Source organism: Balaenoptera ricei, chromosome 4 (genome assembly GCF_028023285.1).
Source record: "Balaenoptera ricei isolate mBalRic1 chromosome 4, mBalRic1.hap2, whole genome shotgun sequence".
Lineage (NCBI taxonomy): Eukaryota > Metazoa > Chordata > Mammalia > Artiodactyla > Balaenopteridae > Balaenoptera > Balaenoptera ricei.
This window is the reverse complement of record NC_082642.1, coordinates 2,192,084-2,210,052: the sequence shown is the minus strand read 5'-3', so window position 1 is coordinate 2,210,052 and position 17,969 is coordinate 2,192,084. Positions and strand designations below refer to the sequence as shown.

At 42.0% G+C, this 17,969-nt stretch overlaps 1 long non-coding RNA gene across 1 annotated transcript in view; it reads left to right on the top strand.

Moving 5' to 3' along the window:
- The window catches only part of LOC132365154 (uncharacterized), a 46,651-nt gene that overhangs the window by 5,450 nt on the left and 23,232 nt on the right, over positions 1–17,969 (top strand). The gene's annotated exons all lie outside the window — the stretch shown is intronic.

The window sequence follows — 17,969 nt, the reverse complement described above, 5'->3', positions numbered from 1 at the left end:
CCTAAGTGTGTACTAAGTTAAAGTTTGCAATAAAGGTTGTGATCAAGAACACAGTAAACAGCACCAGCCTCTGACTGGTTTTGACCCTGAGCTCCAACCACAAAGCCCTTGTATCTGGGGATAGTGGCTGACAGCTCAGCTCAGGCCTGAAAGCTAGAGGAAAGGGACAGAAATGATTCACTTTTGAAGGTTCTTGTCCCATTATCTTGCTCTCCACAGTGCCTGGCACAGCTCTTCATACATAGTGGGCACCCCCAATATTTGTTGAGCTGAAACGATTGGCTACCGACTGAACAAGCACAATAAGGGCAGGGTGTGCAGGACAGGACAATACTGAGCTGAGCTTGTGCAGTTGCGAGAGAATTGCCTTAAAGAGTTCGGAGGGGAGGGGGGACTTCCCTGGCGGTCTAGTGGTTAAGACTCAGCGCTCCACTGCAGGGGGTGGGGGTTGGAAGTAAGATCCCACGTGCCCTGAGGTGTGGCCAAAAGGAAAAAAAAAAAAGAGTTCAGGGGGACCTCTGAGGGAGGGAAAGAGGAAGGGGAAGTGGCTGATGTGCCTTATCATAAATCTTTTGATGGGCTGAAAGCACAAATCCCTTGATTCTCAGACAATGCAAAGCAATGAAAATCAAACACTATGTAAACCATTTACAAGGAAAGGTGGGGTTTGCTTAGGAAGGACAGTTTGGGGGTTATCATGTTTTCCATTTATACACAAATTCATTCCTGGAATAGCCATTCTGCTTAGCAGGTGTCCCTCTGGTCCCTCATTAGGCATGGCCAGAGGGTGGGCCATGAAGTGGCTGTACCCTGAGTGCCTTCTTCAACATGTGACTTCCTCAAGGGAATTTTTCAAAGTATTATGTTGACTGGACAATGGTTAAAACTATGGTGAAATAACTTCAGAGGAAGTACATTGGAAACAGGAGACGATCTAGTCACCCTCACTCTGAAACATCAGCAGTCAGATAGTCAGATTGGTAGAAAAGGTAATCAAAAGATAACACATATACACTGTTCTTTGACAACCATTTTGGAGAGTCATCTGTTATTTAAAAATGAAGGCTAATGAAAACGTTTATATTAAACCTATTTCTAAGTTATTAATACCAGCTTTTAGGGGCTGTTAGAGGCTGACTACTATTCAGAGGGCAGCAAGAGCTGAGAGAGTAGACGAGGTTGTCCAGGCGAGGGTGTAGAGAGAGGAGCTGAGGGCCTGGGAGAGACAAGGTGAGCGTGTAGATTTTGGAGAAGTGCAAAGTGGAGAGCCTCACAGGAGACAGAAGAACCGGCCAGAGATGATGGGAGGAAAACCAGGAGAGATCGCTGGGTGATGTAGACACTGAGAGAGTTTCCAGAAAGAAGGAGCGACTGTTAATAAATTATATTAATGAGCTTTGTAGATTTACTCCATGATAGAATTTTTGTTTGCTACTCAAGCTTCAGAGAGTTCTGCACCTCCCTAGATATTTCTGGGGTTAGCGATCCAGAAACATATGTAACCTACCCAGGTACTTTATAAATATATAAGTTTTGAATAAGTTTCCCATGGTCATGCTTCCTGAACCAAATACTGAATCACATGAGCTGACAGAGGGGCAAAATATTTGATGTCAGGCTGCTCTAGAAAACTGTGAGTGACTCCTCCCAGCCTTTCCTCTGAGCGCTGAGGAATCGCAATTAGAATGTCTTCATGTGAAGCCCCTCCACCCCTCAGTAATTTTTACTATCTAAATAAAAATGTTTTCCGAGACCTTTACACCTTTTTCAAAATAAAGATTATTAGGAGTATTTCTGTTCTAAAAGTAGTACTCATTAGAGAACATTCTCATTACAGAAAATACAAGAAATTAGAGAAAATCACCCATTATACAGGGATCTAGTCTCTGTTAACATTTTTAAGCATGTTTTTTCTCCATCTTTTTTTTCTACACCTTTAAAATTTTCTTTTTGACAGTTCTGAATAATTTTTATACTCTTATGTGTTGTTTTTTCTCCATTTGATATAATACAGTTTCCCCCTTAAAGTCCTCATAAAGATTATTTGTAATAGTTACATTACATAATTTAATTAACGAGGCCCCTATGGTTAAACATTTGTATGAATTTCTAATTTTTATTATTATTAAAAACTCTGCCTCTAACACAGTTATTCTTAATGCTTTTACAATTTTTCACATTTGTTATGTGTGGTAGAACAGAATATTTAATTTAACAGATTAAGAAATATAGGTGTTCTTGAGGCTACTGATTTAATTTGCTAAATTGCCTTCTAAGTTGGGTCCCAGTAGTCTTTATTGTAAGTACAGGCTTTAGAGTCGGATCTGGGTTGAATCTTGACTCCAGGGGCTGCAGTGAGACCCTTAGAGAAGCTCACCAATGGCAAGGGTGCCACCAGCCCAAGCCCCCAACAAGTAACTCAAAATAAATTCAATACCCAGCTGAAAATATATCGTGAGGAAGGCTAAGGAATAGATATTTCCCTGTGATGACTACTTTAATGCTTTTATTTTTTTGACTATCAAACTTTAAACTCTACTACCTGTTTTCCCTCTTTTTTTGTGCCCCTATTTTGCCAGTCCCCTTGGCACACGTTGTTTCACTTTGTAGAGTGATGGGACCCCAGAGAACCACCCTTTGTCCCTGTGAGGACTCAGCAAGGTCAGCAGGTCTCTCCAAACCTTATCTTTAAACTGAGATAACAATATCTATTTTATGAGCTTGTTTTAAGTTAAATCAAGTTTGCTCGCTTTGTATAGTATCTGTCATGTATTGATAGTAAGCACTCAATACATGATAGCTGCTGTTGTTATTTTTGAGGAGATGTGATGGTTTAGCTTCTTAAACACCAGCAAAGTATGACAATACTTACCATTAAAATTTTTTTTTTAAATCAATGATCTTTTTTTTTTTTTTTAAACATTGCTTTTTTTTTTTTTTTTTTTTTTATTTAGTTAGTTATGGCTGTGTTGGATCTTGGTTTCTGTGCGAGGGCTTCCTCTAGTTGTGGCAAGCGGGGGCCACTCTTCATCGCGGTGCGCGGGCCTCTCTTGTTGTGGAGCACAGGCTCCAGACGCGCAGGCTCAGTAATTGTGGCTCACGGGCCCATTTGCTCCGCGGCATGTGGGATCTTCCCGGACCAGGGCTCGAACCCGTGTCCCCTGCATTGGCAGGCAGATTCTCAACCACTGCGCCACCAGGGAAGCCCCATTAAAATTTTTTTAATCATGTAATAGTTTTAAAAAATGGAGTCTTAATGTTGTTTAGTTTACTTTTCTTTGGTTACTAATGAGGTTAAACCTTTTTTCCGTGTGTGTTAATAGGTTATATTTTCATTTAGAATTGTGTGTATGGGTTCAAATCTCAGTGCTTCCACTCACTTGCTGTTACCAGGTCTTTGGTGGCAAGCAACAGAAGACCCAGGCTCAATGTGACTAAATAAGAAATGTACTATCTGCCACATGATACAGCCCCAAATAGAGCCTCTGGCAGGCCGGGTGTGGCGGGGGGGGGGGGGGGTGGAGTATGATTAGGATTCCGGCCTTTTTCCCTGCGGAGACTTGGCCCTGCCCCACCTCTGATGATCACGAGATGTCTGTAGCATCTCCAGGTATCACATCCACATACAACCCTAAAAGTGTAGGTGAATTTTCTTCTGTTTTCTCATTGGGAAAGAACTTTGTAATCTAAAAAAACAGTGGGAAATTAGTACATAAAAAGATCAATACATTTAAATTCACAAACATTGTTAAGTTCTTTAGGATATTTATTGCATTAGGTATTGCTTGTTTGGTTTTGCATTACTCAGAGAAATGCAAATTAAGATCACAACAAAACACCACTACACATCTATTAGATTTGCTAAAATACGAAACAAACAAACAAACCCAGAGACAAACAAACAATAAACTGGCAATACCAAGGACCAGCAAAGATGTGGAACAACTCATTACATTTTCATATAAGCCTGGTAGGAATACAAAATGGTAGAGTGAAAAAGACAAAGAAAGCACTGTCTGTTTATAGGAGCGAGGAATTATTTCCCACAAGCCCGTGAGAAGATTTCTCCCTGTCATTTTATTAGCCAGAATTTGGCACTTGTCCACTCCTAAACCTAATCACTTGGCAAGAGGAATGGGTCCACACCTTCAATAACTGAGACTATTCAGGACCCATCTCCTGGGCCAGGGGCAGGGCCGTGAAAGAAATCAAGGTGTAAATATGAGCCAGGGTGGGGCTGGGAGGGAACATATGATGGATAGGCAGAAACAGCGCATGACCCTTGAGGTGAGTGACTATGCAAGAACCTTCACACCTCCGACCCTCAGGTCCTTCCTGGACCAACTGGGGATGGCCACCTTAACTGAATGTTTGCAAGCTATCCAGCATAGACTTGACCTGGGCTAGGTGCTCAGAAATTGTATTTCTGCTGATTTCAATTTATCTGAATGAGCATTTTATATAATACATTTGGCCCTTGAACAACACAGTGGGGGAGGAGGGTTAATCCGCATGTAATTTATAGTCAGCCCTCCCTATCGGCGTTTCCTCTGCATCCCCAGATTCAACCAACCTCAGACTGTGTAGCACTATAATAGTTACCATTGAAAAATATCTGCATCTAAGTGGACCCTCGTAGTGCGAACCAGCATTTGTTCAAGGGTCAACTGTAATATGTTGTCTTTCATATTGATGCAAGATTTTTTTCTAACTATATTGAGGACATATTAACTGGGAGAGTAAGACATCTATGGAAATTTGTAATGACTGTGTGGTCAAGCTTATTTAATCTCTTCTTTTAAAAAATTTCTTCTAACACTTTCAAGCTTAGAAAGTACTTCCAAACCCTTTTGTACTTCTCTTCACTGATACCTAACACAAAGTCGTATTTTTTTTTTTCAAAGTCGTATTTTTGCTTCTAGTCTTTTTTTGATGTGATTTGTTACATTCTGATCTCTTTAATCCATATTGGATTTGGTATGGTCTAGCTGTCACATGAGGATCTACATTGATTTCTTTCCTAAAACTATAACCAATTTTTTCACTATCACTTATTAAATAATGCTCTCCCACTTTGATCACATTGATCGTGATACCTTTGTTACAACGAATTATAGTCTTATACATTTTGAAGCTAGAGACCAGGAAAACCTCTCCTCGTGAAAACTGAAGGAGCAGGGAAGACACACCGCAATAGCCACTCCCTGCACACACTGCAACCAAACCCATAAGTTTAAGAATTGGCAGTTGCATAAAAATTCAGTTTTTCTACCTGGTCGATCGCTCTTCCTCTCAAACCTTCATTAAGACATTTGGTTGACTTTCTGTAGTTTCCCTTATATCAAATCCTCACAATGCTGATTAAGATCGTTATAGGTAGAGTTATTTTTCCTGAATGTTTGACATGTTGGAAATAACCTAATAGATAAAGATATGTAAGTTCAATGGAATGTTATATCCTAACCAAAAATGAACAAAAATGAAGACAATAAAGAAGAAGAGGAGGAGGAGGGGGAAAATGTTTACTAAAATATATATAAATGAATTGTATGAGCAACTTAATTATAAGTAGGCGTATTGGTCAGTGTTTGATTAGATGACAGAAGGGCTACAGGAACTAGGGCAGCTGTGGAGAGGTCAGAGCCTGAATCCTAGTATTTGTCTTTGCTAGAACTCTGTCTGTCTCTCTGTCTCTATCTGTCTCTCTGCCTCTATCTGTCTCTCTGCCTCTGTCCCTCCCTGTCTTTCTCCCCCGCACCCTGCCCCACACCTCTCTCTCTCTCTCTCTCTCTCTCTCTCTCTCTCTCCCCTCCCCTTTCTCATTGTTACTTTTTCCTATTTAACTGAATTCTCTTGCACCACACTTAGGCTTTCTCCTTGGGGGTGGCGGGCACGATGCAGACAATGACTACCAGAATCTACAACTCTGTGAGCCAGTTTGAAAATTTTAGAATCCTGGGAAGGACTCTGACAGGTATGGATTGACTCACAGGCTCACCTTAGGCCCATCGCCGCGATCATAGGAATGTCTACCCTGATGGTCAGACTTGAACAAGACTGTCCCTGGCATCAGGGAGAAGGGCTAGTGTGACTGGCAGTCTCATCTAGATCGTTTGATTCGAATGCAGACGCAGCAGCTCCCCAAAGGGAATGTGGGTGTGTTGGGGGGGAAGAGCGGAGGGGACGATCCAGGGAGAAGCAGCCAAGGTGCTGAGCAGACAGATAAACAACAGCTGCAGTCTTCGAATTGGCATGCAAGGTCATTTGTGACTCTCCCCTGACCTGGCCACAGTGTCCTTTTCCCTCACTCCATACTCCTCATCCTGTGTTAAGGACCTTGAACTAATTAGAGCACTGCATCTCCTGGGCTCCACTTTGCACGTGCTGTTCCTTCTCCATCTACGCTCTCCTACCCCTCCTGTCTCCACCTGGCTAATTCCAGCTCACTCTTCAGCTCATTGCAGCTGTCACCTGCTCTAGGAAGTCCACCAGGATTCCACACTTCCCCCATCAGAGTTAGAATCCCGTTAAGTGCTGGTCGTACTCAGGCTTACGTCTAGCATAGCAGATATCACAACAACTTGTGATACGCTCCAACTAGTTTAAGCAGAGAGGGGTTTATTACAGGGTAGAAGGTAGCTTACAGAATTTCAGAGAGACTACGGAGCCAAGCTTAGGTGTTACCCAGCCTGCGAACAACACAGCCAGGAGAAATATCCAACATCCTATAGAAACCCCACAGCCAGACGCTGCCTGACACTTGACCCCTCCAGTGCTATAGAGACAGGACTTGAGAACCCTTCCAACAATGGTCACCGAAGAACCAAGAGCCTCCACCACCCTTCCTGACTGAAGGAGGTCGTGGCCACCACTTCACAGTGTTTTCTTTTACCCTCCACATCTCTGGTTGGCAGAAGCCTGGTCACAGAGAGAAAGGAAACTGGGAAATGTAGTCTTTACCACAATAAACAGAGGGTTGGAGTAGCGTTGAATGAGCCAATCGTCAGTATCATCCACAAAAACTCTGTTAAAGGCATACAAATTTGTTTTTTATACTATCTTGGTGAATAGTTTCATAATCTGTATAAAATCTTTGTGCCCAGAAATACTTTAAATTTAGCATCCACTTTATCTGATATTAGTATTGCTAAGCCAGCTTTCTTCTGGGTACTAATTTCCTGGTACTGTATATCTTTTTTTCCCATCCCTTTATTTGCAATCTTTCTATGTTATTTTGTTTGTGGTGTATAACTTGCAAGTAGTGTGGATAACTGGATTTTTTAAAAAGCCAATCTAAGAGTCCCATCGTTTAATAGGCAAGTTAAAAATATTCATTTTTCACTGTGATTAGGAATCAAACAACTTATCTCTGACATTTTATAGTTTCTAATGTATAAAGACTCTTCTTTTTTTCCCTTCTATTCTTCTTTTGGATTGTCAGGTTTTCCTAATTCCTTTTCATTTTCTTCAACAAGTTCGGAAATTACACATTCTATATCTAATCATTTAGTGGTTTTAACAAACTTAAGTTTATATTTTCCTAACGAAGTCAATAGCTAATCCATATCTCCAGCCTCCTCCTGGACAAGACATTAGAACAGTGTAACTTTCCTCCTGACTCACCACTTTCCCCAAAGTCCCATGTTATCATTGTCTAGATTTCTCAAAATGTTTTTATCTGTGCTTGGAAAGAAGAAAGAAGTTTCTCTGTGTGATCACTCTGCCATCTTGATCTAGATGTTACAACAGCCTTTGGATGGATCTCTTCCTTTCTCCTAGTTCCTCCTGACTCACAGCCTTTCACCTGCGTCTTTGACTTCCCGTTTCAACCATATTGTATGAAGACCCACAGCTCCCTCCCTCCCTATCTCACCACTGCACCATCCTGCAGGCCTTCAACCTGGGAGAGGCAGGAAGGTGCTCATGCACCAAAGAACATGTGCCCTGAACATGAAGAACATAAAACCACTGCAGTGTCTCAAGCTCCCTCACCTACTCTTGCCCTTCTCTTTTTTAAGCATATGACCTTGCCTCCAACTTCAAAGGAAATAGAAGCCATCAAGTAAGAACTCTCAAAAATGTCCACTTCCTCACCAATAAATTCATGTATATCCCCAGCCACATTTCTGTTTCAGTCTCACATGAAGCAATGCCCTTCTTCCACTAATAGACCAACTTTAGGACATAATCCCTCAGTTCCTACTCCTGTCTTCTGTATTTTTAATTCTCCCTCTCTAATCTCTCCTTGTACCACCAGATGATACAGCTAAATCAACTTTGCTTGTAGTGAACATTTCATTAATATTTATAGAGGCAATGAATGAATACATTTGTCATACAGGATATTTACAAAATGGCCACAGTAGCTGAGATATTGTTAAGAATATCAAGATAGGGCTTCCCTGGTGGCGCAGTGGTTAAGAATCTGCCTGCCAATGCAGGGGACATGGGTTCGATCCCTGGTCCGGGAAGATCCCACATGCCATGGAGCAACTAAGCCCATGTGCCACAACCACTGAGCCTGTGCTCTAGAGCCCGTGAGCCACAACTACTGAGCCTGCATGCCACAACTACTGAAGCCCACGCACCTAGAGCCCGTGCTCTGCAACAAGAGAAGCTACTGCAACGAGAAGTCCACGCACCGCAATGAAGAGTAGCCCCCGCTCACCGCAACTAGAGAAAGCCCACAAGCAGCAACGAAGACCCAATGCAGCCAAAAATAAAGTAAATTAAAAAAAAAAAGAATATCAAGATATTGTAAACACTCAGAAGTGTAACTTTCACTTTTTTTAAAAAATTAATAGCTACTTTATTTATTTATTTATTTATTTAGCTGTGTTGGGTCTTTGTTTTGTGCGAGGGCTTTCTCTAGTTGTGGCAAGCCGGGGCCACTCTTCATCACGGTGCTCGGGCCTCTCACTATCGCGGCCCCTCCCGTTGCGGGCGGGGCACAGGCTCCAGACGCGCAGGCTCAGCAGTTGTGGCCCACGGGCCCAGTCGCTCCATGGCATGTGGGATCTTCCCAGACCAGGGCTCGAACCCGTGTCTCCTGCATTAGCAGGCAGATTCTCAACCACTGCGCCACCAGGGAAGCCCCCAGAAGTGTAACTTTCTACACATATTTGAAGATCATGTCATGAATCCATACCACGAATATCTGAGTCCAACAATTGCACTATTGTAGGCGCTGGGGATAGAGAGTGAATAAAATAGACAAGGACCCCACCCTCATGTAGCAGGTACTCCAGAGGAAGGCAGGAAATAAGTAGTCAAATAAAATAATTTCAAATGGTGGCAGAGGCTTCAAAGAAAATAAAATGGAGTAATGGGTAGGAAGCAGCATGTTTGAGGGAAAACGAGAAGGCTGGTGTAGAGAAGCATAAAGAACAAGGGGAATGAAGTATGAGGTGAGGAAAAGAGGGTGGGAGCCAGACCATGACATCACATGTAGCTTCCATCCTAAGTGCATTAGTGTGCTGTTGACTCTTTTAAACTGAAATAAAACATACATTGTAAGGTGCACAGAAAGTACACCACTTGATGACAACACGCACACAACTCAGGAAACAACCACCCAGTTCAAGATACAGAATATTTCCAAACCTCAGATGCTTCCCTCATGCCACTTCTCTGTCTAGCTATCCCTCCACCCCAGTCCCCAGCAAAAGTAAAGACCAAGTAACCGCCAGCTGGCCTTCTATCACTACAGATTAGTTTTTCTTATTCTTGAACTTATAAATCGAATCATACAGTACAAACTTTTGTCTGTCTTCATTTGTCTGTTTGAGAGATTCATCTTTGTTGTTGCATGTGCCAGGAGTCTACTCTTCTTTTTTTTTTTTTTTTTTGGCTGCGCCGTGCAGCTTGTGGGATCTTAGTTCCCGACCAGGGATGGAACCCGTGCCCCCTGCAGTGGAAACATGGAGTCCTAACCACTGGACCACCAGGGAAGTCCCAGGAGTCTACTCTTTTCTATTACTTGTTATACTTTGTTATATAAATACATCATAGTTTATCTATTGGACTGTTGATGGACATTTAGATTGTTGCCAGTTTTTGTCTATTATAGATAAAGCCGCTATAAATATTCTTGAACATCTTATAGTGGACATAGGCACTCATTTATCCTGGGTGTATATATATACCCATGAGTGGAATTGCCAGGTCATGGGGTAAGCATATGTTTAGCTTTCTTAGCTATCACCAAACAATTTTCCGAACTCATTACATATTCCCTTCCACTAGCAGTGTCTAGAGTCCTAGTTCCTCTATATTCTCAGCAATACTTGGTATTGTCAATCTTTTTAACTTTTAAAATTGTAGCCGTTCTGGCAGGTGTGCAGTAGGCTCTCATTGTAGCTTTAATTTTACTTTCCCCGATGGTTAATGATGTCAGACACCTTTTCATATTCCAACCGTCTGTTTGGATTTTGACTTTTGATAGGTTTAAAGCGGGAGATTGACCCAATGAGTAGCTTTTAAAATATCTCTCTGGGGAATCCCCTGCCGCTCCAGTGGTTAGGACTCCGAGCTTTCACTGCTGAGGGTGTGGGTTCAATCCCTGGTCGGGGAGCACAGATCCCGCAAGCTGTGGGGTGTGGCCAAAAAAATAAATAAAAAAACTTAAAAAATAAGCTCTCTCTGGTTTTTCTGTGGAGGGATGACTCCAGGGAGCCCAGTGGAGACAGAGGGAACTTTTAAAGGCTAATTATGTAGTCTGGGAAGGAGACGTAGGTAGCTGAGACTAGCAGTGGCAAAGAAGTTAAAAGTGAAAAGATTCAAGATATATTTTGGAGGAGGCCTGCCAAATGTACCCATAGGCTGGATGTGGGAGAGAAAAGGAGGAATCAACGATGATCTGAACAGCTGAATGGCCGGAGGTGCATTTTCCACAGGGTGGAAATCTGCGGGGGGAGCTGGTTCCTTGAGTGTTAGAAGGAAAGTTGTAGGAGATGAAAGAAGAGACTGAATCACACCATAGCAAACTGTGCTACTTCCCGAATAAAAAAAAATTCTGGACACAAACTGTACTCAAAGAAACATTCTGGGCACTGAGAGAACTGCAGTGGACTTTGATTGGCTTCCCTGCCTTGCAAATGAGCTCTGTAGCACTGGGCAGTGTGAGTTTGCCAGCAAAACTTCTATAACTTCATTTATCACTCCTGTCCTTGTGGTTTTATTTTTCCTTCCAAGAATAAGTACATCTCCACAAGATGAAATGAAAAATCCAGAAATTTAAAATTAGATTAGTTTGGAAATTACTGGCGTTTTTCTTCTCGTGTAAGGTCACTCTGCCCTTTCAGGTCAGTGCTGGGGAAGTGACACATTTCTTTCCGTCTCACACTTCTGCTTATTTTCGTGCAATAAAAAAGCAAATCCTCAACATTTCAAATGCTTCGCGCATGTGGCAAATACTTTTATTGTCATTTAAACCTTTAATTTGAAGTTATGTAAAAGGTAGGGTGTCAGACCACTAGTTTACCAGGCCACTTCTATGTGGAAAATTCTGTACTTGCAGAAATAATAAGCCGACTCTCCAAGTCTCCACGACGTTAGGCTGCCTGCTGCTTCGATTTGTGGGTGCTTTTCAGTTCTTAAAGCGGTGACAATACTACATAAAAGAGGGACCTCACGATTAATAATGGCTTACTACAGATAGTCCCTGTACTAAACACCAACCCTGTGAGATATGCACTATTATTATCTCCATTTAACATATGAGAAAACTGACTTCAGTCATTTGCCCTTGATTTCTTGGCTGGTAAGCGAGATCAGAACCCAGGTTTATGTGAATCTAAAACGAACTCTTTTGATGGCTCCCAAGCTGGGAGAGTGTAGAGTGGAAGTTAAGCATGTATCTGCCAGAACCAGTCATCCTGGGTTCATATCACAGCTCTTCCACTTACTGGCTGTGGGCTCCTGGGAAGTCTCTGCTGGGGACCATCATGGTACCTCTCATTGGGTAAGGTAAGAATTAAATAGTTAACATATACAGTATACAACACTTAGAACTGTGCTTAGATTATGCTTTGAGAGTGTTAGCAATTACTTTTTTTAAAAAAATAGCTTTATTAAGATATAATTCATATACTACAATTCAAACATTTAAAGTGTACAGTTCAGTAGTTTTTAGTATACTCAGAGAGTTGTATGACCATCATCACGATCAATCTTAGAGCATTTCTACCCAGAAAGAAACCCAGTCCCCATTAGCAGGCACTCACCACCCTTACCCCACCTCCAGCCATAGGCAACCACTAGTCTACTTTCTGTCCTTATAGATTTATAAGAATCTATTGAATATACATTGCCTATTCTGGACATCACATGTAAATGGAATTATGTAATATGTGACCTTTTGTTTCTGGCTTCTTTCTCTCAGCATAATGTTTTAAGGTTCATACCTGTTGTAGCAGGTATCAGTACTTCATTTCTTTTTATTACCAAATATTATTGCATTGTATAGATATCTCATATTTTATTTACCCATTCATCAGCTGATGGGCATTTGGGTTGTTTCCACTTTTTGGCTAATATGAATAATGATGTTATGAATACTTGTGGACAAATTTCTATGTGGACATATATTTTCATTTCTCTTGGGTATATAACTAGGAGTGGAATGGTAGCTATTACTTAGCACTGCTGCCCTCTCTCTCTCTATATATATCTCTGAAAATGCAGACAGATAATTCTCACAGATGAACACATACCTTAGTGTTTTTGTTCTAAGTGACCTAATGAGGTAAGTATCCTTCCTATTTCACACCACAAATGAAGAAACTGAGACTCTGGGAGATTTGCCTCATTGTTTCTTGGTCTGCAGCTTTGCCCATGATGTATACCCTTCTAAGCATGCCCTCCCCTCTGCCCCTTGCCAATCTTTTGGGTTTGAGCTAAGACTCTACTTCTTGCCAGGAAACTTTGCTCAGACCCCACGGGTGGGTCAGGTGCTCTGCTCTGTGCCACCATGATGTCCTGAGCATTGCTTTACCATAATCTTCGTCACTTTCTACTACACTTACCACAACTACCAGACGGTAGGACCCTAGGGAAGGAATACTGTCTTCTTCAACTGTGTCTTTCATACCAAGCACAAGCCTGGCATGTAGTGGTTGCTGAATAGATACCGGTGGAAGTTAAGAAAAAAAGAGAGGAAGGAATCTGGTCCAGATACATGATAGAAAGTAAAATCTTTTCTGTCACATCATGCAGCCTCAGTTTGAATTGACAAAATAGAAAAACCAGGGAGTGATTATTCGGATCAGAAAAAAAAACCCCTTCACTTTATTAAATCACTGAGCACAACCTTCTTATAAATAGTGAGACCTCCTGGGAGAATGTTGCCTAAAAGATAGTGTGTGTGCCATAGGGCAGTGGTCCCCAACCTTTTTGGCACCAGGGACCAGTTTGATGGAAGACAATTTTTCCACAGACGAGGGAGGCGGAGATGGTTCGAGCGGTAATGCCAGCGATGGGGAGCGATGCGGAGCGGCAGATGAAGCTTCGCTCGCTGGCCTGCCACTCACCTCCTGCTGTTCAGCCTGGCTCCTAACGGACCGCGGACCGGTACCAGGCCCCGGCCCAGGTGTTGAGGACCTCTGCCATAGCGATACCCAGGATGGTTTTTTTTTTTTTTTTTTTTTTAATTTTTATTTATTTATTTATTTATTTATTTATTTATTTATGGCTGTGTTGGGTCTTCGTTTCTGTGCGAGGGCTTTCTCTAGTTGTGGCAAGCGGGGGCCACTCTTCATCGCGGTGCGCAGGCCTCTCACTATCGCGGCCTCTCTTGTTGCGGAGCACAGGCTCCAGACGTGCAGGCTCAGTAGTTGTGGCTCACGGGCCTAGTTGCTCCGCGGCATGTGGAATCTTCCCAGACCAGGGCTCGAACCCGTGTCCCCTGCATTAGCAGGCAGACTCTCAACCACTGCGCCACCAGGGAAGCCCCAGGATGGTTTTACTGATGCATGAGGACATATTTTGCTTAATAGCTAATTATTTATCTCAATCTATATTAGAAATAAATATAACTAGGATATCAAACCTTTTATATCATTGTTCAGGAGCAAGCTAAAGTCTTTTTTTAAAAATTAGGACTATTCAAAATGTGTATTAACAGTGGTGAAGATGAAACACAGACAGCAAACATTGTGTAGATGGTACAAAAGAATTCAAGTTCAAGAACACTATTTAAGGACATTTAAAATATAAAATGTACAAAGTACACTTTATAAAGCTAAGCTTTCTCCAGCTTGACTGGGAACATGGATCACCTGCAATCTTCCTCAAATTCAGATTTTGATTCAAATAGGTGTTATAGACTGAAAGTTTGCATCTCCCAAAACTCATACGTTGAAATCTGATCCCCAGGGTGATGGTATTTGGAGGTGAGGCCTTTTAAGAGGTAATTAAGTCGTGAAGGTGGAGTGCTCATGAACGGGATTAGTGCTCTTATAAGAAGAGGCCAGAAAGCTAGCTCACTCTCTTCCCACCATGTGAGGACACAGCAAGGAGACCGCCCTCTGTAAACAAGGAAGAGGGCACGCGCCCAGAGCCTGACCAAGCTGGCACACTGCTCTCTGACTTGCGGCCTCCAGAACTGTGAGAAATAAGCATTTGTTGTTTAAGCCACCCGTCTGTGCTAAATTGTTATAGCAGCCTGAACAGACTAAGCCAGTAAGTCTGGGGAAGGAACTGAGACCCTGTATTTCCAACAAGCACCCAGCGGATGCTGACCCAGGCCACACTCAGAGCAGCAAGGTCATAAAGCATAAATGAAAGTGGGAAGTATTGATAATAGCAATACTACCACCTGCTGTCTTTTCAGTTCTGCTAGGTACTGGGTACTCTTCTAGGTGTTCGATAGATGTTAAACTTATCAATGCTCACAAAAATCCTACAAGGTAGTGATTAACATCTCCAATTTACAAATGAAAATTTAAAAATCAGAATTGGCTTGGCTTTTAGTCACAACATTTTTTTTTCCCCACAAAGTAAGACACACAGGCAGAATGGAAATGATAGTATCATTGTCTTTATTTTCATTATTATTATAAAACAGAAGAAATCAAGCTACAGGAGCCCGTACCACTGCCATGGCTTTGGCCAGTGAAGGTTCTCAGTGTCTGTTCTATTCACATGTCCTTTCTCTGGCCTCATTGTGAGTCAGAAAGTAATCTGGTCCAGGGATCAAAGCCTGAAAAGTTTTCCCATTTCCTTCCCCACATTCAAAACAAAACAGCTCTGGGCAAGGGATGCATTTCTGTCCCATGGTTATTTGATGAAGGAAAAAAACTACTAAAACCTGATTTGGAATAAAAAAGCATTCTTAAAATAAATATTAACCACCTATGGTAAAAAAAAAAAAATACACACACATACACGTACAGATACACATGACAGTTTCAGTTTCTGGCAGAGGAGTTGTGCTGTTGTCTCTGGCTGATGGTACTAATTCATTCCCACATGGGTGTTTTGTGAGTTAACTACTTCACATTTATGTGGTTCTTTTTTCGTAAAGATTCCAAAGTGCCTCATTAAAAATAAATCCAAGAAAAAAATAAAAGCTAGGTTTCCTTTCAGAGGATCCTAGGGCCCTTTGTAGCTGGGGGGGAAGGGAGATTTTCTATTGCTATGCACGGACCACCAAGGTGCCTTAGGTGTCTTCCTTATCATAAAAGCCTTCACCAGGGAAATTTACCCCCTACTTGGCTAAACAGCCAAGATTTCAAGAGATTTCAAAAACCTGAGGGTTTAGGGGCTCAATCTGGCCTGCTCAATTGGGCCTTTTTTTGTTGTGTTGTTTACTGTCTGTATAAGTCAGATGCCCGGCTTCACTTAAAAAAATCAGAAGACCTAGCAACACTGGACCCAGATTTCTGCATTAGCTTCAGCTACTTGTAGGGGTGGAATGGCCGTCCCTCTTGCCTGTACCAGCAACTTTCACTCATGTCTACTACCTGCCTGGCCCTGTAGGCTTCTGAGTTTGGAATTCCTGATTTATAAGCAGGATATATAAACAGCCAACATTTGCTCATCATTATCCTGGGGAAAATATGGCCAAGTACATTGGAACACTGACAAACAGCTTCCTTTTAACAAAGCAAAAGCAGCTGGTTGACACAAGAATTATTCACTGAGTTTGTGGAAACTGGGTGCGCCCTGATTTAAACGCTATATTGCTCAGATACGCAAGCAACAAATCCCTTGTGTTCCTCCCTGTAGAGCAGCTGGTCATCAGTTGGTATACTTGGCTCATTTCCTGGGAGGCTCATTTAAAGTGCTGGAAGGGAGTTGAGAGGTGGCCCAGTAATTTCCCCGTCTAGTTTGCGGGTTAGCAGGAGGTGAACTTCCTGAGGGTCATAACGGTCCATAGAGTGAATGTACGGTGTACGGTAGAAAGAGGTGACACCCAGAGAACTGAACTACTTTTATTTTTTTAAAAAAAGCAAATACCTTCTTGTGCTCAATTTAGAGGGTGGAGAACATTATAGTCATCTGATCTTTTAATCATTCCATAAATATTTATTAAGCACCAACTTTGTGCCATGCACTGTGCTAAACTGGGGACGTGATGATGAAGTAGACCGAGTACCCTGGACTGGAGAAGTTCAGTCTGGAGGTGGTTATCCAAATATTTATACCCTGATAGCGACCCGAGAGGTGATTGGTGCCATCTTACAGGTAGAGCAAAGACCTGTCCATTAGGGTTCCCGAAGAGATCCCACAATACTCCCATCTGTTTGCTTTCAGATATATTTTGCCTCGACAAAGATTTTCCTAAGGTCCTACTGTTCTTCACCCCTAAGACACCTCCACCAACATAAATACCCTGGGTAAGGGTGAAACCTCAAAATCCTCCAGGGCCTGGCAGCTAAAAGATGAGTGGGAGACGCCACTCAGCGACTGCCAGCTGTTGGTGGGCAGGAACACTGGCCCAGTGTTGCCGGAACCTCAGGGTTTGTGAGAGAAGCCAGAAATTGGGATTTTTAAAAAAATGTGACATCTTCTTTTGTGAGAGTTAGGGTTCAAAAATATTTTTAAACCCGGTGTAGATCATCAAAAATGGCAGATTTCATCAAAAGGTAGATTTCAGTGAAGGGTCGCCAGATTGTGATCTCAGTTCCAGGAGACCCAATGTCCCACCCACTCACTGTATTTAACGCAAATCTTACCAAGAACTGGCAACCTGGAATTTGCCTTTTCCAGGAAGTCCCATTGGGCCTTTCGTGTTTTTGAAGATCCAACACATGGAGATATTGACTTCCTGCATCTCTCCCCCCTCCCTCCCCCTCTCTCTCCCTTTCTCTCTCTCTCTCTCTCTCTCTCTCTCTCTCAGTATTTCTCTTTCTTTGTTACTCTTGCTGTCTATCCAAAAATAATTATTCTCATTATAAGTGTGGAACTTGAACACATTCGTCGATACAAGTTATTCTTTAAGAGTAACCTTTGGACGATATGTGTATATGATCAAAATGTAATTGGGTTCCTCTGACACTCAAGCTTAACTGTCACATTCATGTCATTCTGGCTTGGAATCAGATCCTTTCCTGTGCACTTTTACTTTTGGACCGGTCTTGAGCTAAAAGTCCCTGAGTGGCTTACCTTTCAATGCCTGCAAAGACTTCATTCTCTACCATTCACAGGTGTTCTATTTGCCCTACGTGGATTGTATAAACTAATTACATGAAAGATTTTGTTTTGATTTTCCATCTCCCTGTTCTCAGAGCTGCTTTCTTTTTATACAAATTCAGCTGAAGAGAAACAAGATAGAATTGAGAATATAAAGCCTCCCTGGTTTTGTTTTTTATTCAGAGAAGGTATTTCCATTCTTTAATTATTTTACTGCAGTTTCTCACCTCATTAGGACCTAAGTTATACACAATAAGTAGAATCAATTTTAATTAGTAGCCCTGAATTGTGAACTTTCCTTAGCAAATCCCAGAAAAGGCCTCAGCTTTAATAAT